Below are 12,807 nucleotides of genomic sequence, written 5' to 3'. Positions count from 1 at the left end.
CACACTTAATACAAACACACACTTGAAATCAAACACGTGAACGCTCACAAACTCGCGTTGTTTCTACGCTTGTATAAATGCAGCTCCCAAACAGCTTCAAACCAGACTGCTTTTTTTCCCCTCTGGATTCTATGGGCAACTAAGCCAATTTTACTTTACATCCGTTTGATAAATGACTCCAAAAGTGTCACTGCTCTTAAAGAAACCCCCGAGGCATAGACGTTTGCAAACCTACCACTGTATATCCCAAACCACAGGGCACTTTAAGCCCTGCCCCGTTCTGTCCATCAGCACATTTAAAATGGAACAGTGTTTTACCATGAATTCTGAGATCTGCAAATGAGATATGCTTGACAAGGCTTAGGTGCATAGAAAGTTTACTAAACTATGATAAAATACACAAGATATATATAAAGATAGTAAAGCAACAGTCACCTAGGCCATGAACAAATGAGAGAGCTCCCCATTGAACAGTTTCCAACATGGCATCTGGCCAGTGTCCATGTGATACAAAGAGAGATGGTAGTCATCTACTTGGAGATGAGCTCTTCGTTACATACATAGAAGTTTATACTTTCTAGCTTCCTAACCCATCCTAAAGGTCTTCTGTGCACGGTATACACGTACAGGTACTGATAACTATAAACTCTACAATAACTCACTACATTACAAGGAATATCTCTTAAAAGGGTAGAGATTAATTAAAGAAAAGGCACAACTATAAATAAACCTTGCAACACAAACATAAACACCCATTTTGATACAAATTAGCGTAAACCCCATTTACAGTCTTTGGGACTATAGATTTGCAAATTGTTGCAAAATTCGATTTGGCTGCTCTGCTGAATAAAAAAATAATAATTGCTTTGTGAAGAATTATTTTGTCACAAAGCTCATTTCTTTGTAAGTAATGGGTGCAACGTCATTGTACCAGTCAGATGTCATACATTAACGCGCCATCTAAGTACATAAGTAACAGAGTGTAAAATAATAAATCATACTTACCTGATCTATTTGCTTGCAACGGGCCCGAGATGACATCATCACGCCGGCCGGGAGCAAATGGATCAGGTAAGTGTTGTTATTATTTTTTTTATTTTTTTAACTATTTCAGGTTAAATCGATTCGCTACCACCAAGCAGGAGGAAATTCAGCTATGCGTCAAATTGAATTTATCCTGAAATTCGGATCTAGGTCCACTTTGTGGATTCCGATTAGTTCAACACTAGTTGGGACTGTTGGTATGTATAAGAATTTTGCTGTTGATAAGATAGCTACCAAGTGACATTTCTGTTAGTTGCCAATTATCGTGTTTTTTTTTTAAGTATCTGCTATATTAATGCTGACATACCTATGCTGTGTAACAGGAGAATCCAGCATTTAACATCCATTGAAAACTTTTATATTCTATCCTGTGATTACACCACGATGGCAGCATAGTTCATCTGATGTACAGGGCTGAATAATTTCTATTACAGTAAGGGCAGAATGCTTATAAATAGAGATCAGCGAATAGAAGTTGGCGAAGTGGAATTCGATCTGAATTTTAGGAAAAATTCAATTTGCACTGGAGCCGAATTTCCTCACGCTTCACGGTAACAAATTGCATTTTTTTCTTAAAATGGCTGCTGCACGTGTGAGGACATGAAGAAAGGAACTCTGGGAAGGCGGGATCACTCATAATGCCATGCATGCAGCCAATCAGCAGCCAGCCAACCCTGTGATGTCACAGCCCTATAAATAGCCCAGGGCATCTTGGATTCTGCCATTTTTCAGTGTACTTAGTGCAGGGAGAGACATCAGCAGGCGCTAGGGAAAGTGCTAGGAAAAAACGTAATTGTGCTACAAAAATGATTTACAAGTTCAAGGAGGGATTATTTAAGGTGTAGGGAAAGGACAGGGAGGAGTTATTCCACAGCATTTATGTTGAACAGGGTTCAGTAGGGGAGGTTACAGCCTGGGTAATAGGAACAATCCTATCAAACCTTGCTGCACTGAATGGGAACCCAAATTGCCATTATACAGCTGTAATTCCAGCACACTGTCCTTGTTATTGGGGTGCAAGTGCTGTTTGATACAGCAATTAGGGTTTATTACAATGAAATATTTGTATGTCTAGTTTGCCCTTGTGCGCAGCAGTTATATGTTCTAAAGCATTTTTGGCTTGTATTAGTGGGGGAAAAAAAGGGCTTATTAGCTGTTATGTGGTGAAGTGCGAAAATTATATCTCTTTTTGTGACGTGTATTAGTGGCAAAAGTAAAATATATTTGCCGTTCAGCAGTGCAGTTATATGTTCTAAAGACCTTTTTGGCGTGTAATAGTGGCAAACTAAAAATATATTTGCCGTTCAGCGTTGCACTTACCGTATATCTTCTAAAGCCCTTTTTGCCGTGTAATATTAGTAAAATAAAAATATGGCATTGGTGTACATTTTGGCCAAAGCGTAATAAGCCACTCACCACGTCAAGGTCGCCTTAATGAGTGGTCCCTAACACTAGTTCCTACCCTCTATGGGCCATGACAGCCACACAAAGTCCAGGGAGTGCAGGTACAGCGTGCACGCCAAGCACACTCTGCTTGTAACCCCGTCCGGTGCCATTACTGCTTTCATCGGATCCAGGGATGCAAGTACCAACATGCATGCTGAGCCCACTATATACTTCTCCTGGAGCCTAATGGCTACTGGTAGGTGCTATATAAGCAGACTCAGTTTTATACTGACTTTAAAACCAGCCTCCAGGGCATACTAACTGGTCAGGTGTGCATGACTGCTTGGAGAGCGCCACGCCTCCAATATATACTACAAAGAAAAAACATGGGGGATTCAGAGTGTGCTTGGCGTGCATGCTGTACCTGCGCTCCCTGGACTTTGTGTGGCTGTCATGGCCCATAGAGGGTAGGAACTATATTAGGGACCACTCATTAAGGCGACCTTGACGTGGTGAGTGGCTTATTACGCTTTGGCCAAAATGTACACCAATGCCTTATTCAACATCCACCATAAAGGCAGGGCAGAGTGCTGGTTGCAGTGTGCGATTGCATTTTGTGTTTTTGCGTTTGTATCTGTATTTCGCTATAGCAATCTGCACCTGCTAGGGGTTGTGCGGGCTGAATCCCCCATGTTTTTTATTTGTAAAATAAAAATATATTTGCCGTTCAGCGGTGCAGTTATATGTTCTAAAGCCTTTTGTGGCGTGCATAAGTGGAAAAAAATAAGGGCCTATTTGCTGTTTAGCGGTGCAGTTATATGTTCTAAAGCCCTTAGTGGCAAAATAAAAATATATTTGCCGTTCAGCTGTGCAGTTATATGCCCTTTTTGGCATCTAATAGTTGCAAAATAAAATATATATTTGAAGTTCAGCGGTGCATTTATATGTTCTAAAGCCCTTTTTGGCGTGTAATAGTGGCAAAATAAAAATATTGTTGCCGTTCAGCGGTACAGTTATATGTTCTGGAGCCTTTTGCGTCGTGTATAAGTGGAAAAAAATAAGAGCCTGTTTGCTGTTCAGCGGTGCAGTTATATGTTCTAAAGCCTTTTGTGGCGTGTATACTATAAGTGGAAAAAAATAAGGGCCTATTTGTCGTTCAACAGTGCAGTGATATGTTCTAAAGCCATTTTGGCGTGTAATAGTGGCAAAAGAAAAATATATTTTCCGTTCAGCGGTGCAGTTATATGTTCTAAAGCCTTCTGTGGCGTGTATAAGTGGAAAAAAATAACGGCCTATTTGCCGTTCAGCGGTGCAGTTATCTGTTCTAAAGCCCTTTTTGGCATGTAATAGTGGCAAAATAAAAATATGGTTGCCATTCAGCGGTGCAGTTATATGTTTTAAAGCTCTTTTTGGCTTGTAATAGTGGCAAAATAAATATATATTTTCTGTTCAGCGGTGCACTTACCGTATATCTTCTAAAGCCCTTTTTGGCGTGTAAGATTGGTAAAATAAAAATATATTTGCCGTTCAGTGATACAGTTATATGTTCTGAAGCCATTTTTGGCGTGTAATAGTGGCAAAAGAAAAATATATTTAATATATTTGCCATTTGCGGTGCAGTTATACATTCTAAAGCCCTTTTTGTCGTGTATTAGTGGCAAAAGAAAAATATTTGCTGTTCAGCGGTAAAGTTTCATTGTACTACAGCCATTTACAGGGTGTATTAATAGGAGAGATACGTACATCCTATTAGTCGTGCTGCGGTGAATTGTGATTGTTATATTTATTTTTTGGGGGTGTATTAATAGGAAAAATAATACGGAAAATGAATGGGTGATTGCAGACTTTCTTCTTTATGAACTGAATTGCGTCCATTAGTCATTCATTGGTGAAATTTTTTTGTGAAACAGCCTTTATGGGGAAAATTGATGGGTGATTGTAGACCTTCTTCCGTATGAACCAAATTGCATTGATTTAGCCATTCAGTGGTGAAATTTGTTTGTTGTTGTTAAATCTCTTTTTATTGTATGCAAAGACAAAGCAAGAGAAACAAAGCAATATAAAGATTAAATGTCACATCTTCCAGCTCAGGATTAGAATTTCTGTAGCTTAACAGAATAACATTATATTGCAATCAGCAATTCAAGACACAGTTTGAGACATAATAATCTGGGGAAAGCTCCCAACTTAACAAACTTAACAGGCTATGAGTGCAGCATGCCAGACCTGCAGGGTATAGCGACAGTGAGGTCACGGTATGGGCAATCGAGGGTTACTCACTTTTTGGAGGACCCTGGGCAGGCATGTAGCAGTGAATGAGAGGCAGACACTAGTTCCTCTGGGGCACACTCTGAGTGTAGAGACCTGGCCTGATGTTGGGTGAGGTGCCCTGGTTGTTGCAGGTGTTTAGAGTGCCTGAGGCAAGGTCCCTTTAAGTATCGTGACGCCAGTGCCTGTAACGGTGGCACACAGGTTTTCAGTAGCAATAAGTGAGGTACACTGATGGTATGGTGAACCAAACGTTGCTTTACTTATAACAGTCCAACTTTGTACATCAAGATGGTAATACAGTCCCTTATGTCATATGCTGCACAAACAGGCTTATTTAAATAATGGCAGGTATAATCTTGCAAGATACTCGGAGGGTAATAATAATGCACACACTCAGACCAGGCTGTACCTTCTCCTCAGAAATAGTGTACACTGTTCCTTTTGAACTCCTGGCTGGCTTTCTATCCCAAGGCCCGGACGCCTAAATGCTGGCTTTTATCCTTGGCAAATAATCTTCCTCCCGTATTGACCCTTGCACTGTCTTTATAGGTCCTCTGCCCATCAGCTTACTTATCTTAGCTGGATACTCTGGCTCTGCTTGGCTGGAGGGTACTGCAGGTTTCTCCCAGGAGGCACATCTCTACTACTGGGGTTGATTCTTCTAAGCCAACATAGGCTCCCTTGATCCACAGGCAGGCTAGGTTTCTTCACTAGCCTCCTGGTTGTAGCTAGCAGCCGGGGCTATCTAGCTGCATGTCAGGTGGAGGCCCTCAGCATATCCTGGGCTGGTGCCTTCTCACTTCTGTCTCCACAGACTCCTGACTATGACCCAAACCACTCCCTCTCTGGGCCTGGACATTTATACTAGGGGCTCTCTATCTCCCTCTAGTGTCTGGAATGCTAAACTACACCCCACTAGGCCTGCAAAGCATATAACAGGGAAAACCATTGCATGTAAAACACACAGTAAATTACATTAAATGCATAGATCAATACAATATCACTGTCCCTTGTGAGCAGAAGTAACACGCTACCCAATTGACCCTTGTGTAGTGACCACTCCTACCTAGTGGGACACTACATGTGAGACTGAGTCTTTCTGCGATGCTGCGGGTGTTCTTAGAAGAGAGACCCTAACTTGAAGACATATTAACTCTCTAACTGGGGAAGGTGTGTCGTTTCGGGTCCTATATATATATCAGCTTATGTAGTCACTGTGCAGTTTGTAGCATAGCTAAGTAGCACAGTCTTTTTCTTTTTCTCCACCTACTTTCTTCCATCTCTACAAGATCTCTCTCTATATCCTGGGATCCGGCCCTCCCCCATTCACTTCTGCCCTCTGTTTCTCACATATATGGGACAGCCAGGGCTGTCAGGTTTTCAGGAATTGATCCTTACAGTTAAGTATATGCGACATATCCTACAAGTTCCTCCATGCGACATATGTTGCTCATTTTCTCATACCACATTTCAATAGTGGGTGGCTCTGTGGATCTCCATTTCATGAGGATTAGAAGTTTTGCTGCGGTTATCATGTGTGTTTGAAGGCATCTTTTATTAGGCCTGTATGAGTCAGAAGGCATCCAAAATAAAACTAATGGAGCTGAAAGACGCAATCAAGTGGAACATATTAAGTTAATGACCCTCTCAATCTCCGACCAATACTTTCTCAGTGCCGAGCATGACCACCAAATGTGAGAGATATTTCCTATACCATCCGAGTATCTCCAACATTGGTCAGTGTCCAGAAGGTGGACACTATACCATCTGGATAAGATTTTTAGCAAGTTTTCTTGGATTTATATGCATTTGGAGAAACCATGCGAATTTGTTAGTATGACGTTTTTACTTCTATCATCTAGTTTGATATTCAGTTCTTTCTCGCAAGCAGATATGTACGCAGGGGCTAGTTGGCCTCTATTTAGCAGGAATTGTTTATATTTCAAGGACAGACATCTAGGAGGGAGTGATGGCAATTCTGTGTAGGTTTCTAACCAAGTAGGTTCGGGAAGGGGCATAAAGTTTAGATTTTTTAAAACTGGAGCATGGGGACTCAAAGTCCCAGTTCTGTATTATATTATCCTTGTTTAGCTGTCGCCCAGTAAGTGTGTTGTAAAAATCTCTAGTTGCTACTAGTCTTGCTAAGTCCCCCATCTTAAGACCTGGGACTGACTTCCATATAGCCATAGCTCCAGTGGGGTATTCTGAGATGATTTGTGGTAAAATTCTTAGTGGCGCTAGCGGTGATAGGCAGTTGTTATGATCATTTAATGCCTTGGAGTTACAGCATATGCTAATGGTACAGCTCGTAAGTCCACTAATCAACTTCTCTTTGCCCTTTTTCCTCCTTTTATACCATAGTAAGTATTCCCTGTTACTCCCTAGTATTGCCTTTTCTAAGTCAACGTGAATAGGGGCTGTGCCAGTACTAGTCAAAGCTAGCCATCTCTCCAAGTGGATGGCTTGAGTATATCCATCTATGTCGGGTATGGAGATGCCTCCCTGCTTTCTTTTCCTGGTGAGTAGGGCCCAAGATAACCTAGCTTTCTTGTTTGCCCATAAGTACTTGCTCAAGATTATCCAGAGTTTTTGGAGGTACGTTCTGGGAAGAGTTATTGGGAGAGAGAGAGCAGTAAGTAGTTGGGGGAAAACATATGTGGCTATTACATTCTTCCTTCCCAACCAAGACAGAAAGGGTAGTGAGCTTTTAAGCAGGAAGGCTTGTATTTTTTCTAGTATAGGTGAGTAATTAAGTTGGAACAGTAGTTCAGGGTTACTGGGTATGTTGATACCTAAGTATTTGATTGCCTGATGAGGCCATTTAAACAGGGTTAAGCCCTTAATTCTTTTCTGCTGTGGCAAGGACAAGGAGACCCCCAGCACCTCAGATTTGTCTAAATTCATTTTAAAATTGGAAACCCTTCCAAAACTGTCGAATATGTTCAATACCTCTGGCATAGCTTCCTCTGGGTTAGTGATTATTTGCAGAAGGTCGTCTGCAAACGCAGCCATTTTATGTGTGAAATTACCCATATGTAGGCCTCTGATTTTAGGTGTTTGCCTGAATTTTAGGAGTAGGGTCTCTAAAGTAAGGATGAAAAGTGTAGGGGGAAGAGATTTCAAAGGCGTCCGACAGAGTCCCTTTAATCATTATACGCGCTGTATAGACGGAGTATAGTGTAAAAATCGCCTCAATAAATCCCTCAGGAAAACCAAACTCTTCTAGGGTACTTCGCATATATTGTCAGTTTACTCTGTTGAACGCCTTTTCCGCATCCGTACCCAATAACACAAGAGGGGTTTTCTGTTCTCTAGCTCTATACACTGCATGCAGTACTCTGCTCACATTGTGTCTACCTTCTCTTCCGGGGACAAATCCCACTTGTTTCTCTCCCACAAGACCAGGCAGCAGTTTGGAGATACGAAAGCTCAACAGTTTGCTCCACCACTTCAGGTCTATATTAAGGAGCGAGATAAGTCTATAACTACCACACACTTCCTGGCCCTTACCCTCTTTATGGATAATGGTGATATGAGCTGCCTGAGATTGTGGTGGAAGCGACGCCCCTTTTAAAAGGGAGTTACACATCTTAGTGAAGTGGGGGATAAGGATTTCTTTAAACTTTTTATAATAAGAGTTCCATCCGGAACCTGGAGTAATGGGCCATGGGGGAGGGGTACATGGGTGAGTGAGCTCAGCGAATACCGGAGCCCGGCCACCCGGCCCTTTAAACATGTAGTCTACCTGACAATGTAACGTTAACATTTATGTCTACTTAAGACATGAGGAATGTAAAACACATCTACTATAATATTCCAGTGGTCGGTCAGAGAAGCTATAAGCCTCTCCGCCTGCTCACATAAAGCCAACGGCCTCTTAAAGTACTATTGTATAAATGACAGACCATAATGTACAGTAGATAACAAATGCACCATAATAGTATAACTTCAAGTGGGTGGAGGGAGAGACCAGGGCAGAATAGGTGCTCCGATCCACTCCCACCTTACTGCAAAAACATAAACTAGGACTCATTTACTTATTGAACTCCTAATGGAGTTGTAAGAAGGGTATCAAACCCAAGCCTGAATGACTTAGCGTTTAGTCTATTGGAGCTGATTTCATCTTTGGTGTTTTGGAGCGCGTAGTTTGTTGCCATGGCGATGCCTCTGATAGCTTCGGGAGATTCTCAGCCTCCTCCTCATCCTCCACCATGTCCTCAGCCTCCAATATCCGCCTCTACCTCCTCATCCTCCACCGTGTCCTCAACATCACACGTGCCCTGACCAACGCAGTTACTGGGAAGGTCCAATTAACCGCGGACACATGAACAAGTGCATTCGGCCAGGAATGCTACACTTCCCAAACAGCACACTGGGTGAATGTTGTGGAGGCCAGGAGCAAGTCGTACCCTGGGATGGCACAGGTGCTAACGACACCAAGGATTGCGGGCCCTAATTCCATCAGGGTTTCCGCCACCACCTATGTTAGTGCCTCTAACCCCCACTTTTCCTCCTCCGCCTCCTCCTCTACTTCCACCTCCGAATTATCCCCGTGCAGCACCTGTCAGTCATCAGTCGGTAGCTGGAAGCAGTGTAGCACTGCAGTGGGGAAGCGGCAACAGACCGTGCTGAAGCTGATATGCTTAGGGGACAAACAGCACACCGCCGCAGAGCTGTGGCAGGGGATAAGAGACCAGACTGAGCTGTGGCTCTTGCCACTCAACCTAGTACCAGGCATGGTTGTGTCTGATAATGGGTGGCCGTAACTTGCTGGCAGTTTTGGAGGTCGGCAAGCTCAGGCACATCCCATGCCTAGCCCACGTGTTCAACCTTGTGGTTCAGCGGTTTCTCAAAACCTACCCCAATTTGTCTGAGCTACTGGTGAAGGTTTGCCACGTGTGTGCACATTTCCGCAAGTCATTGACAGCTTCAGCCGGTCTGTCAACGCTGCAGCAGCGTTTTAAAGTGCCAGCTCACTGGCTGTTGTGCGACGTGAGCAAGCGTTGGAACTCCACATTCCACATGTTGGCCAGGCTTTGTGAGCAGCAGAGGGCAGTAGTGGAATACCAGCTGCAACATGATCGTCGCCTTTCCAGTCAGCTTCCGCTACTTCTATTCACAAGCAAGGAGTGGGCAGGGATGTCTGACCTCTGTGAGATTTTAAGAAACTTTGAAGAATCAACACATATGGTGAGTGGCTATTAACAGCGTAACCATCCCATTTTTGTGTCTACTCAAATGCTTGCTGCTCCAATTAAGGACAACGCTTTGCATGTGGAAGAGGTGGAAATGGGGGAAGACAGTACACAGGGTGATAGCCAGACCACCCTCAGTTAGTCTTCTCAGCGCAAATTGGACAAAGAGGAGAACGAGCAGGAGACGGTTGCCTCCGCTACAGAGGGTAGTACCTACAGCAGGTTTATTCCATCTGTTCAGCGTAGGTGGGCAGAAAAGGAGGAAGAGGATGAGAAGATTGAGAGTGATCCCCCTGATGACGACAGCAAAGTCTTGTCTGTTGGTACTCTGGCACACATGGCTGACTTCATGTTAGGCTGCCTTTCCTGCGACCTGTTATATGCATTTTGGCCAACACCGATTACTGGTTGTTCACCCTTCTCGACCCCCTCTACAAAGAGAACTTCTCATCTTTCATTCCTCTGGTGGAGAGGAAGAGCAAAACGGTGCAATACCAGAAGATCCTTCTGGAAAAATTGCTCCAAAAATTTCAATTTTTCCAGCTATTTATCCCCAGGACTGTGACTGTGACGAGGGGACATCCTCTGCGTCTGGAGGAAAGAAGGTTTGTACACAAACATAGAAAAGGATTCTTTACGGTAAGAGCAGCGAGAATATGGAACTCTCTGCCTGAGGAGGTGGTGATGGTGAGTACAATAAAGGAATTCAAGAGGGCCATGGCTGTATTTCTGGAGCTTAATAATATTACAGGCTATAGCTACTAGAGAGGGGTCTTCCTCTGGGTCGGCTTGCGGGATGGCAGGCCGAACTGGATGGACGGGTGTCTTTTTTCGGCCTTATGTACTATGTTACTATGTTACTATGTTACAACGCTGGTGTAAAAAGTCCAAGACAAGGGGAACGCACAGAGGCAGGGCAACACTCTCCAAAGCCTGGTACGGTTTCCGACACCCCGCCAGCACCCTCACCCTGATGCGTGGCCTAGTGTCACAAGGAGGGAAACATTTTGGAAGGTGGTGAAGGAGTACATAGCAGACCGCTGTGTCAGCATCCTTAATGATCCCTCAGTACCTTACAATTTCTCAGTTTCCAAGCTATACACGTGGCAAAAACTGGCACTCTACGCCTTGGAGGTGCTGGCCAGCCCTGCCGCCAGCATTTTGTCTGAGAAGGTATTTAGTGCTGCTGGTGGCATTATAACAGATAAGCGTATATGCCTGTAAACTGAAAATGCTGCAGGTTGACTCATAAAAATGAACAAGGCCTGGATTGACCATGACTTCGACTCCACCAGAGGAAAGCGGCTGAACATAAAGGCACTTTAAATGTGTTGTTTATAATGTACTGAATACACTGTATTCCCATGCACCCCTTCCACTACAAGCAAGGGTATATGGTTGAATTATCCTTTTCTCTTCCTCCTCCTCCATCATATCAACATGCTTATTTGTCACATATAATGCCCCAGATGTGTTGAAACTACGACTCCCAGCATGCTTCATTCACTTTTATGGGAGTTCTGAAAATAGCTAAGCAAGTGTGCATGCTGGGAGTCGTAGTTTCACCACAGCTGGAGTGCCGAAGGTTGCGGATCCCTGTTTTAGAGGGTCAGCTCACCAGTAGGCCTTCACCTACAATCTTTTACTGGGTAAGCTCACCAGCAGGCCCGCACCTCAAATCTTTTACAGGGTCAGCTCACCTGAAGGCCATCGTAATACATTTTTTAAAGAGTCAGCTCACCAGCAGGCCCTCATCTACAATCTTTTACAGGGTCTGCTCACCTTCAGGCCCTCGCATATAATTTTTTAGAGGGTCAGCTCACCAGCAGGCCTTCACCTACAATCTTTTACTGGGTAAGCTCACCAGCAGGCCCGCACCTCAAATCTTTTACAGGGTCAGCTCACCTGAAGGCCATCGTAATACATTTTTTAGAGAGTCATCTCACCAGCAGGCCCTCGCATATAGTGTTTTACAGGGTCATCTCACCATCAGGCCCTCACATATAATTTTTTTGAGTGTCAGCTCACCAGCAGGCCCTCATATATAATGTTTTACAGGGTCAGCTCACCAGCAGGCCCTCGCGTATAATTTTTTAGAGGGTCAGCTCACCAGCATCACCAGCAGACCCTCGCATATAATGTTTTACAGGGTCAGCTGACCAGCAGGTTCGCACATAAAATCTTTTACAGGATCAGCTCATCAGCAGGCCCGCACCTCAAATCTTTTACAGGGTCAGCTCCCTGTGTTATCTAGAGTCACTAAAGTGGCAGCAGGCCCTCACCCATAATGTTTTAGATGGTCAGATCAGCAGGCCCTTGCTCCAGACATGAAAATATTCCCTTCACATGTCATCTCTGTTTTGGATCCACTCCTGTTTTTTTGGGGGGGCTTTAGCAATACTGATGGATTACTGACCAAATGCTGACCGAGTGAAGGCAGATGCTTAACAGACAGGATCCATTTTTTGGGGGCTTATTGTTTTGACGGATCAGAGGAAGGGCAAAATAATCAGTGACATCAACACAAACTTACTGCTGACACCCTCTCCACTCTGTCGGGGGGCTCTACTTGTATAAGCTTTTAATAGAACAGGTTCTGTAGACATCTACAGTATGTGGGATCATCTGACGACGGTGTAAAAGGAGTGCGCTTCTTCTTGGCGCTAACATCGACCTCTAAGGCCATACTTGAGTTATTTGGTCAGTTTTGGCCCCGTGACTGCCCAAATAAGTGAAGTATGCAGTGATTATAAGGCCTCTTTCACACAGGCGAGTTTTCTGGTCGGGTGCAATCCTTGAGGTGAACGCATTGCACCCGCACTGAATCCGGACCCATTCACTTCTATGAGGCTGCGCACATGAGTGGTGATTTTCACGCATCACTTGTGCGTTGAGTGAAAATCGCAGCATG

This window comes from Bufo gargarizans, chromosome 5 (genome assembly GCF_014858855.1).
Source record: "Bufo gargarizans isolate SCDJY-AF-19 chromosome 5, ASM1485885v1, whole genome shotgun sequence".
Lineage (NCBI taxonomy): Eukaryota > Metazoa > Chordata > Amphibia > Anura > Bufonidae > Bufo > Bufo gargarizans.
This window is presented reverse-complemented; position numbering follows the sequence as displayed.